Raw genomic sequence first — 20,761 nt, 5'->3', positions numbered from 1 at the left:
AGTCTGTGTCTCCTTTAAAGGGCTTTCCCAGAAGCCTTACACAGCAGCATCTATTAAAACTCCATAGGTCATAATAGTTTCACATGACCACCCATACCTGCAAGGGAGGCTGGGAAATGTTCTTCAGCTGAACACATTTCTGCCCCCAAATAAACACCCGTAGTCTCTGCCACAGTAGTGTGCTATGCTATGCTTCCTTTTTTGTGCATTCTTTTGTTTTTCCTGGAGTTAATAATGGCCTCGCCTTTTGCTTATATTTATGTATATCTGTTCATTCTCAAATGTGATCTATCAGTATCATTTTGTTCCCTGGTGACCTACCTCCAGGAATCCTCCATCCTCCTGGTACAGTTTAGCCTCGGGCCTTTCTAAGACTGCTGCATCTATCCTCTTGGACTTTATTGTCTTTGTGTTGGCTTCTCTGTTTTCTGAGTCCCATTGTCTTATCTTTCTTGGTTAATTCCCTCCTTTTGCTAAAACACATCTTTGAGCGGATTCCAATGAAAGAATACATGGGATGCAAAAATGTTGAGTCTTTGTATGAAAATAATTGCATTTTATCCTGGTATTCGATAAATCGTATGACTTGGTATACAATTATCAGTTAGAGATCATATTTTATCTCAAAACTTTCTAGCTCCTACCTTCTAGTGTTGCAGTTGATAAGTGTATAATAAATCTATTCGCAAAGTTTCATTATTTAGAAAGAAGAGAACCTTCTACTAGTGGAGGTTTTTAAGTTATTATTATTACTCTTATTCACAACAATTCAGTGAACATTTTTTATTGACTGATTGATCATATCCTCTGTGCTAGTTGTTAGAAGGGACATACAACAGTCCCTTGGCTAGGCTATAGTACAGTTATTCAATCAAACTCTTAATCTAGGTGTTGCTGTGAAGGTATTCTGTAGATGTGGTTAACATCTATAATCGGTTGACTTTAAGTAAAGGAGATTATCTTTGATAGTATTGGTGGGTTCGTCCATTCAGCTGAAGAGCAAAACTGAGGTTTCCCTGAGGAAGAAGAAATTTTGCCTGATAACTATAGAATGAGCTCCTATCCACCTGCCCTATGGATGTCAGACGTACCAGTACTCATAATCACATAAGTCAAGTCCTTGTAATACATTTCAATATATATGTTAAATATGCCATTGGTTCTGATTCTCTAGAGAACCCAGACTGATAAAGGCCTCAATGACCTCAGAATCTAGAAAAGGGGTTAATAAGACAAGTAAAAGATAAATTATTATAATAATTTTTCTCTTATAAATTTAAATGTAAGATTATAGTAAAAAAAAAGTAGATGATTCAGAAATTGAAGAATTACTCTTGAGAAGTAAGATATTATTAAGTTGACGTGAAGCACAAGGTTCAATTGGGAGTGTAGAGGATTTTTGACAGTGGGGAGATTACACAAAAGCCATTGCTAAATTCACGCATAAACCTTTATCAGATCATTAAGAGGAAAATAACGAAGGATTGCCACAGTTAATCAAGAAAAACTAAACAATGTCAAAATATTTTACCTCTAAAAGCATAGAATTATTAAATGGTAAGTTACAGTTAAAATTTAAGATAACATGATTGTTTTAACTCCTTAATTTTCATGTAATGAATTGTCAAGCTCAATTTATTTAAAATTGAGCCCTGATGACTAGTCAGCCCTGTCCTGTCTGAAAGTCTACCCTTTAGGACATATTCTCCTAAAAGTTTCCTCATGGTGTGTCTATTTGTTCTGCTTCTGTATCCACAGATTTCTTCCCTTCTCTCCAGAGTCTGTCATCCAAATTCATACAGTAAGCGATAGTTGCAAAAAACTTCCCCATATATGATTTCATTTGTCTTAGTCCATTTGAGCTGCTGTAACAAAGTACCATAGACTGGGTGGCTTATAAACAACAGAAATATATTTCTCACAGTTCTAGAGGCCAGGGATTCCAAGATCAGGGTTCTGACAGATTCTGGGTGTGGTGAAAGCCTACTTCCTGCTGCAGACGGCCATCCTCTTTCTGTGTCCTCAGGTAGCAGAAGGGGCAGGAGAGCTCTCTGGGGGGTCTCTTTTACAAGGGCACTAATCCCATGCATGGGGGCTCCACCCTCATGACCTGATCACCTCCCAAAGATACCACCTTCTAATACCATCATATTGGGGGTTAGGATTTCAACATATGAATTTGGGGAGGGACACGAATATTCAGTCCCTAATTTGCCCAACTGTCCCCTGAAAAACCTTGGGCTTAGAGATGTCATTTGGTTTACCTGACATCTATCAGCCAGTTTTGTGGCCACATTAACATCAAAAATGGACTCCAAATCGTATTTGCAACCCACGCTTGTAGTATGCCACATTGCTTTGGTTAACCAACTGAAAGAAACTAACTGAATGAGTACTTGTACTCAGTGAGTAGAAACTTGTTTCTTTTTTATGACATCCTATAAGAACTATAGGTGGGATTTTCTTTCTTTTCTTTTCTTTTTTTTTTCCTAAGTAGAGACTCATGTCATTGTCCACTTAAATCACCTTCACTAATCACCTCAAATTTTCCATGGCTGCCATAAGTATAAAACAACTGGATTTCTGGAACTTCCGAGGGAGAATAAAAAGTCTTTTCATAGCCCCTCAAGACTGTGCCCTTGCAGCAGGCATTTTCCAGGTGGCTGAGTAGGCAACTTCAGCTTGGTTTTCATTGACTTTTGATGATGTGTCCTGATACATATTTCAGTAAACTATAGGAAGTTACTAACAGTCAACCATTTTTTATGTACACATAACCCCATACGCTTTGACCTAACAGAACACTGAAAGAGGTAGCACGGGTACTGCTAATTGCCCTCTCAGGTGTCGTCCCAGTGTCCGTCCATGTCCAGTAGGGCCTGTCCAAGACCACTAGCCCAGGAACCCATGTTATGTTTGCTGTGGAGGTCTGTTTATAACCAAACCTGCACTTAACTACACAGGATTATCACCCCGGCTGCTGTCTTAAGAAAGATTTGCCAAGACTACCACATCCCTTCAGCTGACATTTGCAAATGCTGTTAATCACAGACCAGGGAACAGAACATCCAAACCTTTGGTGAAGCACGTTTCTTTACTTGCTTCAGTTTACTTGCTTACGCTGTTTCCAATAAGTGGATCTAATCCTCACTTAAGGGACAACCCCCTAAAGGGCCGTTTATTGAATTAGAAATGTTGAAAAACTATGGTTATTTGTAAATGAAAAAGTAGACTTCATTTATTTACATTGTTTCCTTTTCTTAAGAGTTTTTTTTTTAATAAATTTATTTATTTGTTTATTTTTGGCTGTGTTGGGTCTTCGTTGCTGTGCATGGGCTTTCTCTAGTTGTGGCAAGCGGGGGCTACTCTTTCGTTGCAGTGCGCGGGCTTCTTATTGCGCTGGCTTGTCTTTTTGCGGAGCACGGGCTCTTGGCACACAGGCTCAGTAGTTGTGGCTCGCGGGCTCTAGAGCGCAGGCTTAGTAGTTGTGGTGCACGGGCTTAGTTGCTCCACGGCATGTGGGATCTTCCCAGACCAGGGCTCGAACCCGTGTCCCCTGCATTGGCAGGCGGATTCTTTAACCACTGTGTCACCAGGGAAGCCCCTTCTTAAGAGTTTTAGGAATCATTTCTGGAGACAGCATATTTTACAACAAAAAGGAGAGTAATTCTCATCCCAAACACATAAGTTTAATTCCTAGTACAGCAATTGATAACTATCAGACCTTGGGTTCTTTGCCTCAACGATCCTGTGTGTTCATTCTTAGCCTGATAGTGGTGACGTCTATGTTTTGGTATTTTGGTGCAGATGAAACGGTGCATATTTGTAAAGTGCCTGGCAAAATGCTTGGCTCATAGTCATATGTAGTAGATATGAGTAGATACTCACAAGTAGTGTTTGTTAATAACCCCACCGTAGGCATTCCTGTCCTTATGCATAATGAGAAGATGGGAGAGAGAACCATCAATCCATCACTGTATCTCTTACCAGTGGAACTTCCCTTTCATGCACCTCCCAGAGATGATCATATATGTATTCCTCCTAGAGATCTTGTCATCTATAGCTGATAAGATGTCTATTATGTAGATGCAGAAGTGTGTGATGCCTTCATATGAAAACTTAGAAGATAGACTGTCTCACAAAGACGTCCGTGAAGGTGAGGTTCTGTTTTAGGAGGCTGGTCTCTTCTCTTGCACTCTGACCTTGGATGTGGGAGTGTTAGGATAAAGATGGCATTATGCTTATTGTTGTCATAAGTACAGAATAGATATTAAATTATGGTAAAAGTGTAACTTTAATAGTTTAGTTTCCCAAGAGATTCTTTTCTCTTCCGTAACGTGGCATTGGCCGCAGTCACATTGGTGTCCCTTTCTCAGGGAAGCATTTCGTTCTCTTTCCACACACGTTTGTTGACTACCTCCTGTGCTGTGGGCGCGTGGGTACGATGAAGGTGGCTGGGTTACAGAGATGAATAGGATACCATTCTTGCTCTCGAGAGTTTTATAGTTTGCTAGGAGACACAAATTGAAGAATAGAAGGTTACGGTGCAACTTAGATGTGAAACAGCCGAGATGTATCACGGTTTGCTCAAGCTGGTGCTTACCATCCCCTGGCTCAACACAGCTCTTCCCACCTCTGTGTTTAGGGTCCTTACTGCGGGAAACAAAGGACTGTTAACACTATGGAAATTGGCAAAGGCTACAACAAATCTTGGCTTTTTTTTTTTTTTTTTTTGAGAGCTGGTTGTGAAACATTTACCAGCACATCGCTCAGTGTCTATAAAATGTAGAGAGGAGAGAAGGGATTACTTTGTCTTGGGGCGTTTGGGGAAGCCACAAAAGAGTGGTGACATTTTGACCTTGTAGGATGGGGTGGCAACGGGCCAAAGGAGAAGAAAGATGGATGAAACTTTGACAGGGCACAGAGATTGCAGGAGGAAATCCCAGCTCATATTTGCCTTGGAGGTGATGACAGCTTAAGGCAAATGCAGTCCTGAGAAGCTTCTGTTGAAGGTGATAAATAGATATGCCTTGGGATTTAACTCCAGTGATATTTAATGGCAGCAGCCCTGGGTAGTTTCCTGTGTCCTGGGGCTGAGGGCATACCTAGGGCAGGAATAGGTAACAGTATTTCTTGAAGTGAATCAGTGTCCTTTGGCACTGGGATAAAATGCAGATTCCCAGGCTCCTCCTCAGACCTACTTATCAGATTCCCTTGGAGTAAGAGGTCCAGGGATCGGTATTTTTCACAATGTCCTCAGAGGTTTCTTTGCGCAGTTAAGTTTGAGAACGAATATTTCCAAGGCGGGTACATCAGTGGTTCTCAACTGGGTATGATTTTGCCCTTGGTGATGTCTGGAGACATTATGGACTGTCATGACTGTGGAAGGGCTCCTGGCATCTGGTGGGCTGAGGCCAGGCATGCTGCTGAACACCCCACAGTACAGTGCCCACCACAGAGAATGATCTCACCCCAAATGTCAGTGGTGCTGAGGTTGAGAAAGCCTGGTCTAGGTCATAATCAAGGGCTCTGTAGTAAATACAACAGGAGGACCGAAGTCAGCTTGTGTCACTAGGTGGTCCCTTAACTTACTAAGGTAGCGGGGGCGGGGGGGCGGCTGGAACGGGGTTACAGACCTCCAGGTCCAGATACTGGGCTGCCAAGTTGTCACAGAACTGGGCACAGCTGACGTCTATTGAACCCATACAGATGACACACCTGAAGCTGCCCGTTCATTATTTGCTAAGTCGGGTTTTTTTCCCCTCTCTGATACCAAAATTTTTTCTTTCTTGAATTATTCTCACAAAATATTGGCCACTTCTTTGGGAAAAAACTATATCACTGGTGCTACACAAAGTAGTCTTTGCTCGGCTTGCACTTTTTTGCCATCCGAAAGGCAGGTTCCCACCGAGATCATATTGGTTAAGAGTTGAAAAGAGTTACTGTTTATAGGAAACTAAGAAAGCAAACTTTGGAAATGCTTTTTTGTTTTTTTTTGTTTTTGGCTGCGTTGGGTTTTCGTTGCTGCACGCGGGTTTTCTCTAGTTGGGGTGAGCGGGGGGCTACTCTTCGTTGCAGTGCGTGGGCTTCTCATTGCAGTGGCTTCGCTTGTTGCAGAGCACGGGCTCTAGGCGGGTGGGCTTTAGTAGTTGTGGTGCACGGGCTCTAGAGCGCAGGCTCAGTAGTTGTGGCTCAGGGGCTTAATTGCTCCACGGCTTGTGGGATTTTCCCGGACCAGGGCTCGAACCCGTGTCCCCTGCATTGGCAGGCGGATTCTTAACCACTGCGCCACCAGGGAAGCCCTGGAGGTGCTTTTTAAGTGTGGGTTTAAGTTTGCTAAGAAGCCAGCTAGCTCTCCTCCCATCCAGCTGAGAGGATGTCCAGTTCGTCCCTTTTAATAAGTTCACCAGATCAACCTTGTAGGTCAGGTGAACCTTAGTGAAAGGTAGACACACTTCTTTAAAATGTTTTTCTTCTTAGCCAAACATCAGTGCCTGTTTTTCTAATAACAATTTTATTTAAAATTGTGCCTCGGGCCCTCACTAGATAAAGATTCTTGTTCATTTGCCGTGCTTCAGCAGATTTGTGTGCACGTTCCCGTTAAGATCTGTGTTTCTTGGATGGCTACACAGTTCATCTGTGTGGAAATGAGGTGGGTGGCACCCTCCTCCCCGAGTGCTGGTTTAAGTTCAGGTGTTCTGAGTAACAATTTGGTTTCCTCCCCAGTGTTTGGTGCAAGATAACCCTTTTCAAAATCCGTCTGATCCCTGAGTGTGCCCTTTTCTGGCTGAAATCATTCTGCCCCTTCCAAATGCTTGCGTGCTTTTAGGGAGCTCTTAAAAGGCCAGGCCTTAAGCCAGTTAAGCTTTGAGCAGACCCAGAGCTGTGAGATAAGAATAGAACGCATCTTTTACTTCGGGAGCTCAGCTCGGAGGCTGTTTCCAGCTGCTTCCAGCCCTTGCAATCCTGAAAGCTCTCGAATCCTCGCGGAGACAGCCCCTCCGGCTCCCAGGGCCCACCCCCTCCTCCTGATTGGCGAGACTCCTCCGGGGCCCCAGCCAGCCACCTACGACGTCTCTGAGACCCGATTTGAAATAAGAGCCAGGCGGTCCTCGCTTCCCTGCGCCCGACTTTTCATAGGCTAGGAAGCAAAGCTTGAGAAACTTGACGTTGTCTTGGGCTGAGTGCGTGTAGCAACAGATCAAAGAAAAAGAGGAAGAAAACGTGCTCTCAGCTGCCGGGGGATCTCGCTGAGTTGCTTTTGTCTTGTGGGCTTCTGTTGGCTTTGGTGTTTCCCCCTGGAAGACCGCTGCGTGGGCTTCGAGGCGGCTCGCTCCCTGCCGGATGGGTGATGGAAGTCTAAACATGAGGCAGGTGAGCTCCGGGGGCTGCACGGGCGGGTGGAGAGGGAGGGCGCCGCTTGGGACCCCTGGGTTGTGACTCCGGATGAGCAGATGCCTGGCCAGTTCCTTCCATTTGGCGGAAAGACGGGGCTGCATTTTCCTAAAGGAACCCAAGAAGCAGATTTCCTGAGGTTCCCCCCACCTCTCTCCATGGGAATTGGTGATGTCAGGCAGTCATTGTAAAGGGCTTAAGAGCGGTTCTTAGAATATGTAAATCAATTCCAGTTTGCAGCGGCTGGAAGTTATTGTTCAGGATCTATCTCGAGCTCTGAGCCTCTCTCCTATGCTTTGGGTGAGAATAAAGACAACTGAATATCCTGAAAAAGAATTACACGGGGCCTCATATCTCATTTTGGTTTCCCATCCTGAGCACTTACTGTGTTTATGGCTGAGAAGGCGGAACCAGCCCGAAATGAGCACAGACAGTCCTTCCAGAAAAATGCAGATTTGTTTTTATGTTCTAGCAGTTTTGAAACTGTTATTGCTTCTGGACGCGAGAAGACAGCCCTGAAAGTAGTGAGCTGAGAAACGGCTCGGAGATGACTTCCATGAGTCTCTGAAAAGACTTCTAAACCAGCAGCTTCTTCTGTGGCTGCGGGGCATGGTGATAAAATTCCTTATCAGCCCAGGCCGAGGTTTATAGCTTTGCCAGTAAGAAAAGAAAGAAGTGAGTGTACCAAGCCAAGAAAAGGGTGTGATTTATAACTCAACCAAAGTTATAGAAGAATCTTATGTCAATATTTCAGTATCAAGATCAGTACTCATATAAAGGGCTGAAAGACTGGAAAAACATGCTAGTAGGCTGGCAAGGGCAGAGAATCCCAAGAGGAGCGATATTGCTCTTGCCAGCTCTTAGTAAATGTGGGTGGGAAAAGTTAGCATCCGTATTACCACCAGACAAGCTCTGCACTTTTTTCTTCTACGTGGGTTGGGTGCTGGCCACCCTGTGCGATTTGGGGGAAGTGATTTGCATAGGAAGCAAACTTTCCGTTTAGGGGCTGGGGCCAGGGGGTTAGAACTTTCTGTCCGTTTTCTGCAGCCTGGGGAGGTGAAGCAGAGCCCTCACCGTACGCTCACCTTCTTGCCCCCTCACCTGCTCGCTAAGCAAGTGTGCTTGGCAAGTGGTAGTGAGCGCAGAAAAGCACGCCTAGACCGGCAAGTGCTGTGTGTGTTTCCAGTGAATTGCTCTTGCCTTGCTGGATGGAGGCTGGGCCGCTGATCAGTTTCAAGTTCTGCAAACTCACGGTCTGACCGCCCCCCCCCCCATTCTTTTTGCGAGCAATCCGATGGGATGGGGAAGAGAAGCGAGAAGCCTAAATGGAAGGGATTTAGCAAAAGGAGAAAGAGGAACGCAAAACATTTTTGACAAAGGTCCTTGGCTGGAACAAAGAAGTCATTTGATCCAGCGCGGAGCCACCTGTCCTCTCGGTGGTGTCTGAGCTCACTTTTCAGAATCTCTGTTCCCACACGATTCCTCTGGAATGGAGGCACTCCCTGTGCCTGATGCCAGAGGCGTGCTGTCCCGAGCTTGGCATGATTTTTCCCATGCCTGGCTCCTTCTGGCATTCACGTGAATTGGAATTCAGCCCGGTAGTGAAGTTTTAAGGGTACACATGGAGTAACTCCTTAGTCATTTAATGAATGGGCAGCTTTTCTTTTTTTTTTTTTTAATATAAATTTATTTATTTACTTATTTATTTTTGGCTGCGTTGGGTCTTCGTTGCTGCGTGCAGGCTTTCTCTAGTTGCAGCGAGCGGGGGCTACTCTTCGTTGCGCTGCGCGGGCTTCTCACTGCGGTGGCTTCTCGTTGCGGAGCACGGGCTCTAGGCGCGCGGGCTTCAGTAGTTGTGGCACGTGGGCTCAGCAGTTGTGGCTCGTGGGCTCTAGAGCGCGGGCTCAGTAGTTGTGGCGCACAGGCTTAGTTGCTCCACGGCTTGTGGGATCTTCCCGGACCAGGGCTCGAACCCGTGTTGCTTGGAGTAGCAGGCGGATTCTTAACCCCTGCGCCACCAGGGAACTCCCAGCAGCTTTTCATCCCACAACTCTGTATGTCCAATAAGTTTTTGGCCTGTGCAGTCCTTGAAAAGAGGGTGGGCTAGGGGTGGGATGGGAGACGGGGGAAAAAAAGGAGGCGGGGGCGGGGGGGGGGGGGAAGAGTCATGGCCCATCCAAAGAATCTGGGCAGTCCAGCGTTTCAGGAATCTGACACGTTGTTCCGCAACAGCCAGAACAAGAATGTGGAGGGGGAGGAGATGGTGGAGTTATTGACTTGGATTAATCCTAACTTGATCTGAGTTTCTCTTGGGGGAAAACGTGCGTCCAGGTGGGGTGAATTGCACCCACCAGCCAATTTGTCATCTCAGCCCGGCAGCCCCAGCTGGATTTGCAGGGTTAACTATCAAACAGGTCCGTGTGTCATCAGCTCAGCAGTGAAATCCAATCTCTTCGCTGAGGAGTGATCCGTCCCTAGGGCTGCACAAATGCTGAACAATGGCGTGGCAGCCGAGAGACCCCCGCCCCTGACTAGCCACAGCGGGTAGCCAGAAATGGCCAGCAGAATTAGAAAGCTGCCTGACTGGCGATGAGATTCAGAGAGGTTTTGCCTTCTGCTAGGTTGAGGCAAAAGAATGGTGCAGAGGGATAGTATTCTTTGAGGGTTCCTAAGGTCACGCTGAGTTAGGCCAAAAGAAAAGGGTGAACCCTATTTGCCTTTATCAGGAAGTAATTTTAAAGCGTGTGCCAACCGTTCTCTGCCCTCTGATCATAAATGGGAAACTTCTGAAACTTCCTTGAGAAGGAATTTGCTGTGTTCCCAGGCAAAAGGAAAGGCATGGCCACCTGTTCTAGCAGCCCAGCCAAAAACAACAGGTTTGCCTGTGGCATTCCCACAACTGCAAATATCCTCAAATAGCACGCCACCCATTGTCCCTACAAATAAGAACAAATCATTCTTTCTCACACCGGGAAAGAAAAAAAAAATCAGGTTCTTCAGACAAAATTGCCTCCCAGACACAGTTTGTGTTTTTAATACCCTGATGATTTAAAAAAACACTCCAAGAGAAGAGGGTACTCGCTCTATTTCTGATGGACTGAAACAAATCCTTGCAGTCGCCTTATAGCATGAAGGGAAAGAATAAGGCGGTTAGCCAACGCTTTAAGCAGCTGCTAAATTCTTACAAGGCTAGGATGTTGCTGTTACGAGGAAGCCGTGACTCAGTTGGATTTAGCCCGTTTTGCATTCTTCAGATTGGAATTAAAATGCCCAAGGACATCTGGTTTAATAATGAACGTCTTTGTATTCATCTTTCCTTTGAGGATTAGAAAGTCCTTTACGAACACGATCTATTTATTCTCTGCCACATCCCCAGGAGAGAATGAGGTGGCATTTTGATCCTCATTGAACAACTGGTGAGGTGAAGACAGAGAAAGTTGAAGTATAGAGATACCCAGCAAATTAGGTACAAGTCTGAGATGAATACTACCCACCCAGAAAGACAGGCTACTTGTACGGGCTCAGAATCGACAGTGAGTCTAGGGATTAAAAGGGAACTCTCTTACAGCTTCCCTTTTCTTATTCTGTAACCAGCATGTGGTGTCCCAAGTATGTTCTATGTTTTCCTTCATTTGAAAGTCAAGCGTGTAAAAGTGTAAAAGGCATTTCTGTTCTCATTTGTCCCAACACTGAGATGAGGCAGCTTTTATGACACCAACTAGAAAGATACTGAAACTAACCGGAATTTAAAGTCTGTATCTGAGACATGTTCCTTTCAGCAGACCTTGTAGGGTTTTAAGTTTTTTTGGTTTGGTTTTGTTTTATGTTTTTATATCTTTATTGGAGTATAATTGCTGTGCAATACAGTGTTAGTTTCTGCTGTACAACAAAGTGAATCAGTTACATGTATACATATATCCCCATATCCCCGCCCTCTTGAGCCTCCCTCCCACCCTCCCTATCCCACCCCTCTAGGTCATCGCAAAGCATCGAGCTGATGTCAGAAAGAGAAAAACAAATACAAAACAAACGCACGTATATGGAATCTAAAAAAACCGGTACTGATGAACCTCGTGGCAGGGCAGGAATAAAGACGCAGATGTAGAGGACGGACTTGAGGCCACAGCGGGGGAAGGGGAAGCCGGGACGACGGGAGAGTAGCACTGACGTAGGACCTACACTACCAAATGTAAAGTGGATGGATGGCTGCTGGGAAGCTGCTGTGTATAGCACAGGGTTTAAGTTTTTGCACGTGGTTCGGAGGTCCAGTATCTTCAACACACATTAGAATTTTCATTTCTTCCCTACTGTCTCTCCTTGGCAGGGAATGTTACAATCGTGACTTACTGTCAGATTAAAGATCTTTATTGGTCGTGTTGAAATAGTTTTTTCGAGTTGGCTTTTCCTTGCCATTCCTTATGACCTGTACTCATAGTTTGCTTGGCTAGGGACCGCGTAGGCCGCGAGCAAATCCTTTAATTGGTAGTTGCATGTTATCCTCAGACATTCCAGCAAGTTTTAAGGCTACGTGTGTATGTTTATGTCTCCTGGCTTTGATCCCGTGTAGTAAATAGACATCCAAGGTAGCTATGGCAACCTGGGCTGTGCATTGGTGAAAGAGGGGGATTTGGTCACTGGACAAAGAGTAATTTGTTTGATTAGAAAAAGGTGGGGCTGATCAGGGCACTTTTAAGCCTGCATGATTTGAGGATCATAGTTCATCCAAATCATTTGGATTTTTCTCAATAGGCAAAAAGAATTAATGGCTAACCACGACCAGGGTATGTTGCAGATGTAATTTAAATCCTTTTCAATCGAGAGGTTGCTACTTTCAAAAAGTAGCAACTTATAAAACAAAAGGGAAGTCCCACATATTATATCAGTTTCCCTGTTGCACATATGAATGTTTGTGTTTTCAGAACTTGGTGGGATTTGAAAAAGAAATACCCAGCTCTGATTGGGCAGTGTGCATTTCAATTATCCACCTGCAGAGGTCAGGCTTGAAGTGTCTATGATGGAAGGCCAGGCGGTGGACGCCTCTGCTGGGAGCCGGGATCAGAATCAGAGAGAATTGCTCTGCTTATTTGGAACAATTAGTTAGTGATTCTTTAATCTTGTGACCAAAGCCACAGTGAAACAGAGTTCATTCAAGGAAGAGAATATCAAATACACTGAGATTAAAGAAAGGGCTCCAAAGCCAGGTCAAACAGGAATCTAATCTCCATTAAGATATGGGACAGTTTATCAACACGATGCTTTCTGGCTCATTATTAACTCCTTTTATTTCACATGAAACTCATCTCAGGGGTTCTGTTGTAGAAGATTGTTTGCCTAGTTTTATGAACTGGCAGGTTCTAGAAATTCCTTTAAATGAAAGGACAAAATATTAGGGACTCTTCCAGATCCACAAAATCTTTTTTCCTGCCAGAGGAAGATAGTCCATTGACACAGAGCAGGATAGTTAATGGCCTACAGGAGGTCACGTGGTGTTAAGGAGGTGAGAAAATTGAGGCACTGAAAAAAAAAAAATGCTTAGAAGGGACTTTCCTTTAAAGCAAAACGAAACTCTAAGAGCTTACGTGCTTTGTGCTATAAAAGAGAATTCTAAGTTAAAAGGGCAACCAAAAAAAAAAAAAAGGAGGTGCTGATCATTAGTAGTAGATTTTTATATACAGTCAAATATTTATGATGAAATAGTCAAAAAGGAGAAATAATACAAAGGCTCTCCTTCATTTCTTATATAATTCAAGGACATTTACTGACTGCTTACAGAATGAGTATATTCCTTAGTTAATTCAATAAAACTACCCTAAATGATTATTATACAGCAGGCCACTTTGGGGCTGCAAACATGATTTTGATACAGTCCCTGCAGTTATATTTATATGGATAAGAATCTGCTTAATAAATTGATGGTAGCCAAAACTTTCCTGAACTGAGACTTGAGAAATGATTTGTAATTGTGAAATTTAGTTAATTTTTACCCACACATCCATTTGTAGGAATTTATGAATTCCTAGTTTAAATAAATTTACCATAATTAGTAGACAGTCAATTAATTTTTCTCAATAGAAAAAAATAACTCATAGGCAGTCCCCAATCTAGGAATGCTTATGCACTAAGAGTTTGTTGTTTGAAACCCAGAACATTTTCCAGGGAGAAATGGTGCAATGATGGAGACTAAAGCACTATTTTAAAAAATAACCAATGTGATTAATGTCAGATTAAGTTCTGCATTTTGAGGACATGCTTCCATGTTATACAGGACGGAACATAGAAGGAGAAGGGGTTGCCAGACTCTTGGTAACAGGCCAGTCTTGCAAATATTTGAAATAGGAGAAGTTTGCACTAGTTTTCACCTTTCTCCACCCTTCTAGTATCTTCTGGGTCCCACTGGGATGTCTCTCCCGGGCCTATCCTAATACACAGTGAATTGAGTTCCCATAATTTCCCATCTTCCCACCCTCCCCTCTCCCACCTCCAAACCACACTCCTGTTTCTTCTAGACAATAGTCTCAACCCGTTGGGAGAGAAGCAGTATGAATGCGCTAAAACTCATGACTCAGCCCTTTAACCCTCAGGATGAACCTTTAATTGGGGAAATAGCAGCCAGTAGAGCCTGGAGCTGCAGAAACCACGAATGCCCTTTCAGGGACAACATTTGTGGGCAGGGTTGTGCCTTTGGCAGACAGGACTTGCTGGTGTGTCTGTCAGTGGGTCGAACTTCTTCACTTGTTCTTTTCTCAGCATCCTGACCGAACTTCTGGACTCCCTGGGGTCTTTGTGAATGACAGCCAGGGAACCACAGGGGACCAGGTGAGGGGAGTTGATGGCATTTGTGGGTTTGGGTTGTTTGTAAGTACAGTCTTTGTGTGCTGAGCACTGTCTGTTTGGATCGCAATAAATGGAAGGGATATAGCTGGAACTTCCTGTTATCCACAGAAGCATCCTAAATAGTGTATATATTTCCAGTTACTCATTTGTCTGCCTGCCTCGGGACTGAGTTACTCAAGAACAAGAGTTACGTCTTAATTACCTTGAAAACCTCAAGTCCAAGCACAGTGCCTTGACACCCAATAAGAATCAATAAATATTTTTTGCCATTTGCAGCAACATTGATGGACCTAGAGATTATCATACTAAGTGAAGTCAGCCAGACAAAGACAAATATCATGTGATACCACTTATATGTGGAATCTAAAAAAAAATGATACAAATGAAATTATATACAAAACAGACCCACAGACATAGAAAACAAACTTACAGTTACCAAAGGGGAAGCGGGGGAGAGGAATAAATTAGGAGTTTGGGATTAACATATACACACTAGTATATATAAAATAGATAACCAACAAGATCCTACTGTATAGCACAGGAAACTATACTCAATATTTTGTAATAACCTATAAGGGAAAAGAATCTGAAAAAAAAATAGAGATATATGTATACGTATAACTGAATCGCTTTGCTGTACAGCTGAAACTAACAGCATTGTAAATCAACTGTACTGCAATGAAAAAGAAATAAAAAATAAAATTAAAGAAGAATCAAATATTTTTCAGGTGCATGCTGGATGAATTTTGGCAGGAAAGAGAATGGAAAATGCTCTTTAAGATCAGAGGGGTATGAGGAAGAAAGGGCATTAGAAAGGTTGGGGAAAGAGCAAGGACTGAGTAGATTGACATTAGAGAAAAATTAGATTGCGGTTGCTTAGCTATCTCAGCCTCTCGGTTGTGTTCGGGGTGAGGCCACAGCCCAGAGCTCGGTAGGCAGCTTGTCTTATATGCTCCTTGATGGGACTACAGAAATGGTTAAGAAATGGGGCACGCTGTCCAACAACTCAAAGCCTAAAAACGAAGATGGAATCTGCTGCCTGTTCTCCCTGAGCCCAACCTGGTGTTTTAGCCTTTGGTCCGTGTGCAGTGGGTTTATTTTGCCAGGTGAGTGGCGTGCCCAAGGCCACTCAGCAACTGAGAGTCTGTTTCTGGAAGGACACTGAAGTCTTACGCTCTGCCCCATGCAGATGGCGGCCACATTTTCTGCAGTGAAAATCAAGTCATATGCCGGACAAAGCATTTTCACTGCTTCTGGGTGTGACGGACCCTCTGAGAGTTACGGTTAAAATGATGAAATAGAAATTTCTGAGACACTGAGTGGTTTATGGAGACAACAGGACTAACACATTTTCAGAGGGTCCATGAGGTAGACTATGTTATTTGTTCTATGTCCAGTTGTGAAGTGTGGCTTCAGCTGCATGTATTTTGAAGTGACCTTCCCTAAGCAATTGAGAGCAAAGGAGCTGTTTGTGGACAACCGGAATTCGTTGAGTGCCCTGCTGAGTTACCAGTAACTAGATGGATGGCCAGACAAAGCGAAATATAAATGGAAGGCATCACCAAGTATTAGAAATCTACACAGGATCAAGTCTCCTATAGGAGATGCATTAGGAATTCAGACAGAAAGTTCCGGTTAAAAGTTTAGCGTTTGTGGGTTGAAAATGTTAGCACAGGGGAATGCTTTACCTTCCATCAGGGAGCAAAGTTTACATTTAGAACCTGGCTCGTCTTCTAGATTCCTTATCTTATTCTCTTTTGACTGTACTGCATGCCTTCTAGCAAGGTATAATTTGGATGTTTTGGGGTCACATACTAATTTAATGTGCTAATAAATCCCAGCACAATTTTCAAATAGGTTGATGGTTTAGAATGAATCAAGAATCAGGAAAGACTGTATCACTTTTAGGAGAAAATACTATCCAAAAAAACCAAATAGTCTTATACTTGATTTTGTGCTACTTTGTCGAGTAAAAACTAGGAGGATTATGTTTACACAGAAGAAAGTTTAAGGAGTGAGATGAATCCTTTTTTTCTACGAATTAGTCAGCTGGGCTTGGTGGAGATAGTGCAGAAAAGTGAAATGGAACAAATAGAAGGGAGAAGAAAGTGTGAGTTATTTCAGTCAGCCTGTGGGGAAAGCAGAATAGAAAAATTGGCTATCCAGTGAGTGACACGGTTTTTTCCCTTGATCAGTGTTCAAAGTGGATTTCTAAGGAGATATTGATGCGGCTGCCCTTTTCATATGGCTGTGAGTGAAAGAAGGAAACAAAGTCGTAATAATTGGTTGAGAGAGGTATGGCTTTCTGCGTAGAGAAAAACATGATAGGAGACTATTAAATAATGAATATTTATTGCTTAATGCTTCTTAGCCTGGAGGAGACACTTTCTGAATATTTTTAACATTTCCCCTTTCTAACATTTCACCTGTCAGAATTGAATAGTTCACATGTAAACTACATTGTTTTGGTTTAGCTAACAAAGAGTGATAAGATATGAATAGTTTGTGACAGCCCCGAACATTGATAACAGAAGACATTAATGCCTGCAGACACAACCTACATGGTAAAATTCTGGGAGCAAAAATGCTTATTATGTTAGGCCAACGTGCTTTGACCTAGTTTTGCTTTTCTGCTTGGAAATTATGTCAGGATTCGTTACATCATTCCTGTGGATGAGCAATTTCACATTCTTGTTTATTTCAGCGTCATTTTATTCATTTTGTGTATTTAGTTCTGACCTCCAGGAAGCCAAACTAATCCTCATGGACTTGCCTTTTCCTTTTGAAATGAGTCTTCTGCATGCTAAAGAGAGAGGATTTTATGTATTAACAAAACAATCTAAGATGCAGTCTTCAAAGACATTCATTTCTCCTTGATTGGGAGCCACTGCCCTCTTGAAGGCTCCAAGAGGCTGGCCAGTTTTCTGCTGATCTGAAGTAGTGTTCCTTTCTTTGTCTTATGGGGATGGAACAGATTACTGTGGCATAGTTGAATAACAAAAAAATTAAATAAGACGGGGAGGTTGATGGGATACTTCTCAGCCCATCATCCTGAAGTTTGTCCATTGCATATTTCTGGTTTATTCATCCAGTCAAAACGGGCCCAACATATTTTTCCTATTTAACATTTTTATTGAATAATTTTCAAAATGAATTATTTCCTCAGTTGATTTCAAGCACATTTTTTTCCTGCCGTTTAATACTTTCTATCACTAGAGGAAAAAAACGTTTAATTCTTTCATACGTTTATGAATTCATATCTTCAAAGAGTGTGAGTTCTTCCAGTGATGATCTGACATCAAATTTACAAGTATAATTTGCTACCAAAAGACCTTGAACGGTTTTTGGTGCACACGTTTTGGCATTCCTTAGTAACAAATGTAATCAGGCAAGAGCCCACAGGAATATGTATTCGTGGTTCCTCTTCAAAAATCGACCGTTTGCTCTTGTTTTCTGATTAAATCCCTTTGTTGTTAGCTCCTTTGCAAATCCTCTGTCTGCAGGCAGAAAACCTAAGAAGGGGGCGTCCCCTTCAAAGCACTCCCAAACTGAATTTTAACCAGGTAAATTGCTGATTAGCTGTGGATCATTTAAAGAAACAGTATGAAAGTAATTGGGATAGACACAAGCCCTAACTGTGATCCCAGGGGGCTTCAAAAGTTGATTGAAACAGTCAACTCAGAGGATTGTTTTCCATGTCTGATCCTTATGCTAATTTGAATACTAGCATCTTGAAGAAAAACTTCTTCAGAAGATTTCTGGAATCCCTAATTGGTATACAAACACTGTCACTTCTAAGCTACCCGAAGTGGTGAAATATACCCTGTGGCTCCTATGATGATATTTATTTCTAGGTGTTGATGGCAGACTCCCGGCAATTTTTTCAGATTGTCATAGGCAGATACAAATATATTTCCCTCATCTTACATAAATGGTGGCGTTCCGTATACCCTATTTTGCAACCTGTTTTTTTTTTTTTCACATTACAATTTTTCCTGGAGATCTTTTCATAACAGTGCACAAAGAGCTTCCCTCCGTCTTTTTTTTTTTTTTTAGAAATTCGCGTTCTTTCTTTCTTTATTTATTTATGACTGTGTTGAGTCTTCGTTTCTGTGCGAGGGCTTTCTCTAGTTGCGGCAAGCGGGGGCCACTCCTCATCGCGGTGCGCGGGCCTCTCACCGTCGCGGCCTCTCTTGTTGCGGAGCGCAGGCTCCAGACGCGCAGGCTCAGTAATTGTGGCTCACGGACCCAGTCGCTCCGTGGCATGTGGGATCTTCCCGGACCAGGGCTCGAACCCGTGTCCCCTGCGTTGGCAGGCAGATTCTCAACCACTGCGCCACCAGGGAAGCCCTTTTTTTTTTTTTTTTTAACAACTGCATAGCATTCCGTAGTGACAATATACCGTAATTTACTTGATCCTTTCCCTACTGGTCACATTGGTTGGGTCCAATCTTTTGCCATTAAAACAATGAACATAGAGAAGCCTTGTGCATTCGCCAGTTTGTGTGGAGGATGTGTGTCTGAATTGTAAATCCCCAGGAGCGAGATTGCTGGGTCAAAGGGTGTATTGCGGTTTCTCGTTTTGATGAATAACTAAATTTGCCTACCCAGGGTGTGTGAGTGCTTCCTCAGAGCCTCCCCAAGACAGGGCGTCGTCCACCGTGTACATCTTTGTCTACTTGATACATGAAAAGAGGTATCGCTGTGTACATTTCTCTTGTGAGTGATGTTGCGCAACTTTGCGTATATTAAGGGCCATTTGCATTTCTTGTGCAATGTCTGTTTACATCTTCCATTTCAGATTGTTCTTGACATTCATTCTCCAGTCTACCTACCTTTCTAATCATTCACCAAAGAGATACAGCTTGTTGCCTTTCCCCAAGTAGGTTCGAAATAATCCAAAAGGGGCTCCTGTAGTAATGTAGCTAATCCTAAAGATTTTATATGAATGGAAGTGGGGCTGGTTCACAGCATACATTCACGTGAGAGTCTGGATTTCTAGGCCTGTTGATCACTTTCTCTTCTACTCTCTAGCCAGTGAATGTCGGGAGGCTGAGCTTTATAAAGTAAAGATAACCTCCAGAGTGTTGAAAGCTTGCTATCGAGGGTCTAATTTGGGGAGAATGCTTACGTCGTTAGTACTCAGTTTGTTGGAATTGTGACCATTTTCCAAGGAAGTAAGAGTTTCCACTTGAAATACTCAAGATCCTGGAAAGTCTTTAAGGAAATAGTTTCCACTTTTCCTCTCAGATTGCCAAATGTCAAGATGCACCATTGATAAAATGATTTTAATATTTCTGCACAGTGTGGTGGTTCTCTGTCACCCTTATTGAAGACTGGGGCTTTATGTTCAAGACCAACAAGAGGAGAACGGTTGCACTGGTCTGAGGTTTCAATGTATGTTTTTTCATTTAATAAGGAAGATCATTTAGTGCTTATAAATATGCACAGCAAGTCCTTATCATTTTATGGAAATGATCCAACTACTCAATCGTGTGTGATTACACTTACCTCCCCTGTAAAATGGAAATAAAATGCAAATAATAATCATAGTACCTATACTCTAAGGTTGTTATAAAGATTAAGTGAGTTACTGTTCGTCTACCACTTAGAATAGCACCTGATACAGAGTAAGTACTCTATAAGTGTGTGTTGACTAAGTTATAAAATGGTGGTTGTCAAGAACTGTGAAGTGTCTGAGACTTTATCCCACTTGCACACCAGCAACTTAGCCTGCCACTGTTTCTTGGATGCTGGCAGAAGACATGAGACTCCTGGGTCAGAGACAAAGGACTGTATTACTCATGGCACTGCAAGTGGCATGAGCTTCGGGTTCACATTCGTTCTCCTTGCCTCCCAGGTTCCCCCAGGACAACACAGAGGACCCCAGGTAGATGTTGTGCGGGCGGGAGAATTGCCTCCCGGGTGTGGATCCTGAGCTGAGAGACTCTGAATCTCTTGTCATTGGTAGTAAGCACACACCTGCCCATTGCTCTGGAGGGAGACATTATCTCTACCTCCCAAGGTTGTTTGCTAGATAAAAGGCCTTGAAAAGATCATCAGGAACAAGGGCCACCGGTGCCTCTGCTCCTAAGATGTGCAAAATGCAAGGCATCCATGGAGAATTTTCCCCCAGTGGTAGTCCAATGAAGTATCTTGACCTTTGCTTCTCAGAGCCCTAAGACTTCTGCAGAGCTGCCCAGGGCAGGAGGAGAACCATGTTGCCCAGACACAGGAAGAGGGAAGACACGCAAGAGTAAGAACCATCCTCTAGTTCCCTGCCTTTCCAGCAAGAAGAGCTTGGATGTGTTCTGCTTTTCTGCTCTTCCAAAATGTTGGGCTTCTGGTTAAGCTTTCCTTGGAATAAAGGGATCTTTCTTTAAAAGAAAAGAAAAAAAGAAAATGCCAGGTCTAGTACAGTGGTGTTTGACATTTTGACAGTGATAAAATTGTCGAGAGAATCACTCCAGGCAGTAGATTTGGAAGCACAGTATCAGAGATCCTCCAATGAGGCCCCTAATGTGCCACTTCC

At 43.2% G+C, this 20,761-nt stretch overlaps 1 protein-coding gene across 5 annotated transcripts in view; it reads left to right on the top strand.

Annotated features, from left to right (window-relative positions):
* Positions 1 to 20,761, top strand: part of MID1 (midline 1) — a 615,186-nt gene that overhangs the window by 428,284 nt on the left and 166,141 nt on the right. Inside the window, exon 1 of one of the 5 annotated variants that reach the window (XM_068533509.1) lies at positions 7,111 to 7,374. The exons of the other annotated variants lie outside the window; for them this stretch is intronic. The gene's annotated coding sequence lies outside the window, so the exon portion shown is untranslated. Of the gene's footprint in view, positions 1 to 7,110; positions 7,375 to 20,761 lie in introns of those variants that run through there. 5 annotated transcript variants of the gene reach the window in all.

The sequence above is a fragment of the Eschrichtius robustus genome, chromosome X (genome assembly GCF_028021215.1).
Source record: "Eschrichtius robustus isolate mEscRob2 chromosome X, mEscRob2.pri, whole genome shotgun sequence".
NCBI classification, from domain to species: Eukaryota; Metazoa; Chordata; class Mammalia; order Artiodactyla; family Eschrichtiidae; genus Eschrichtius; species Eschrichtius robustus.
The sequence above is the reverse complement of the archived record's forward strand: the minus strand, read 5'-3'. Positions and strand labels throughout refer to the sequence as shown.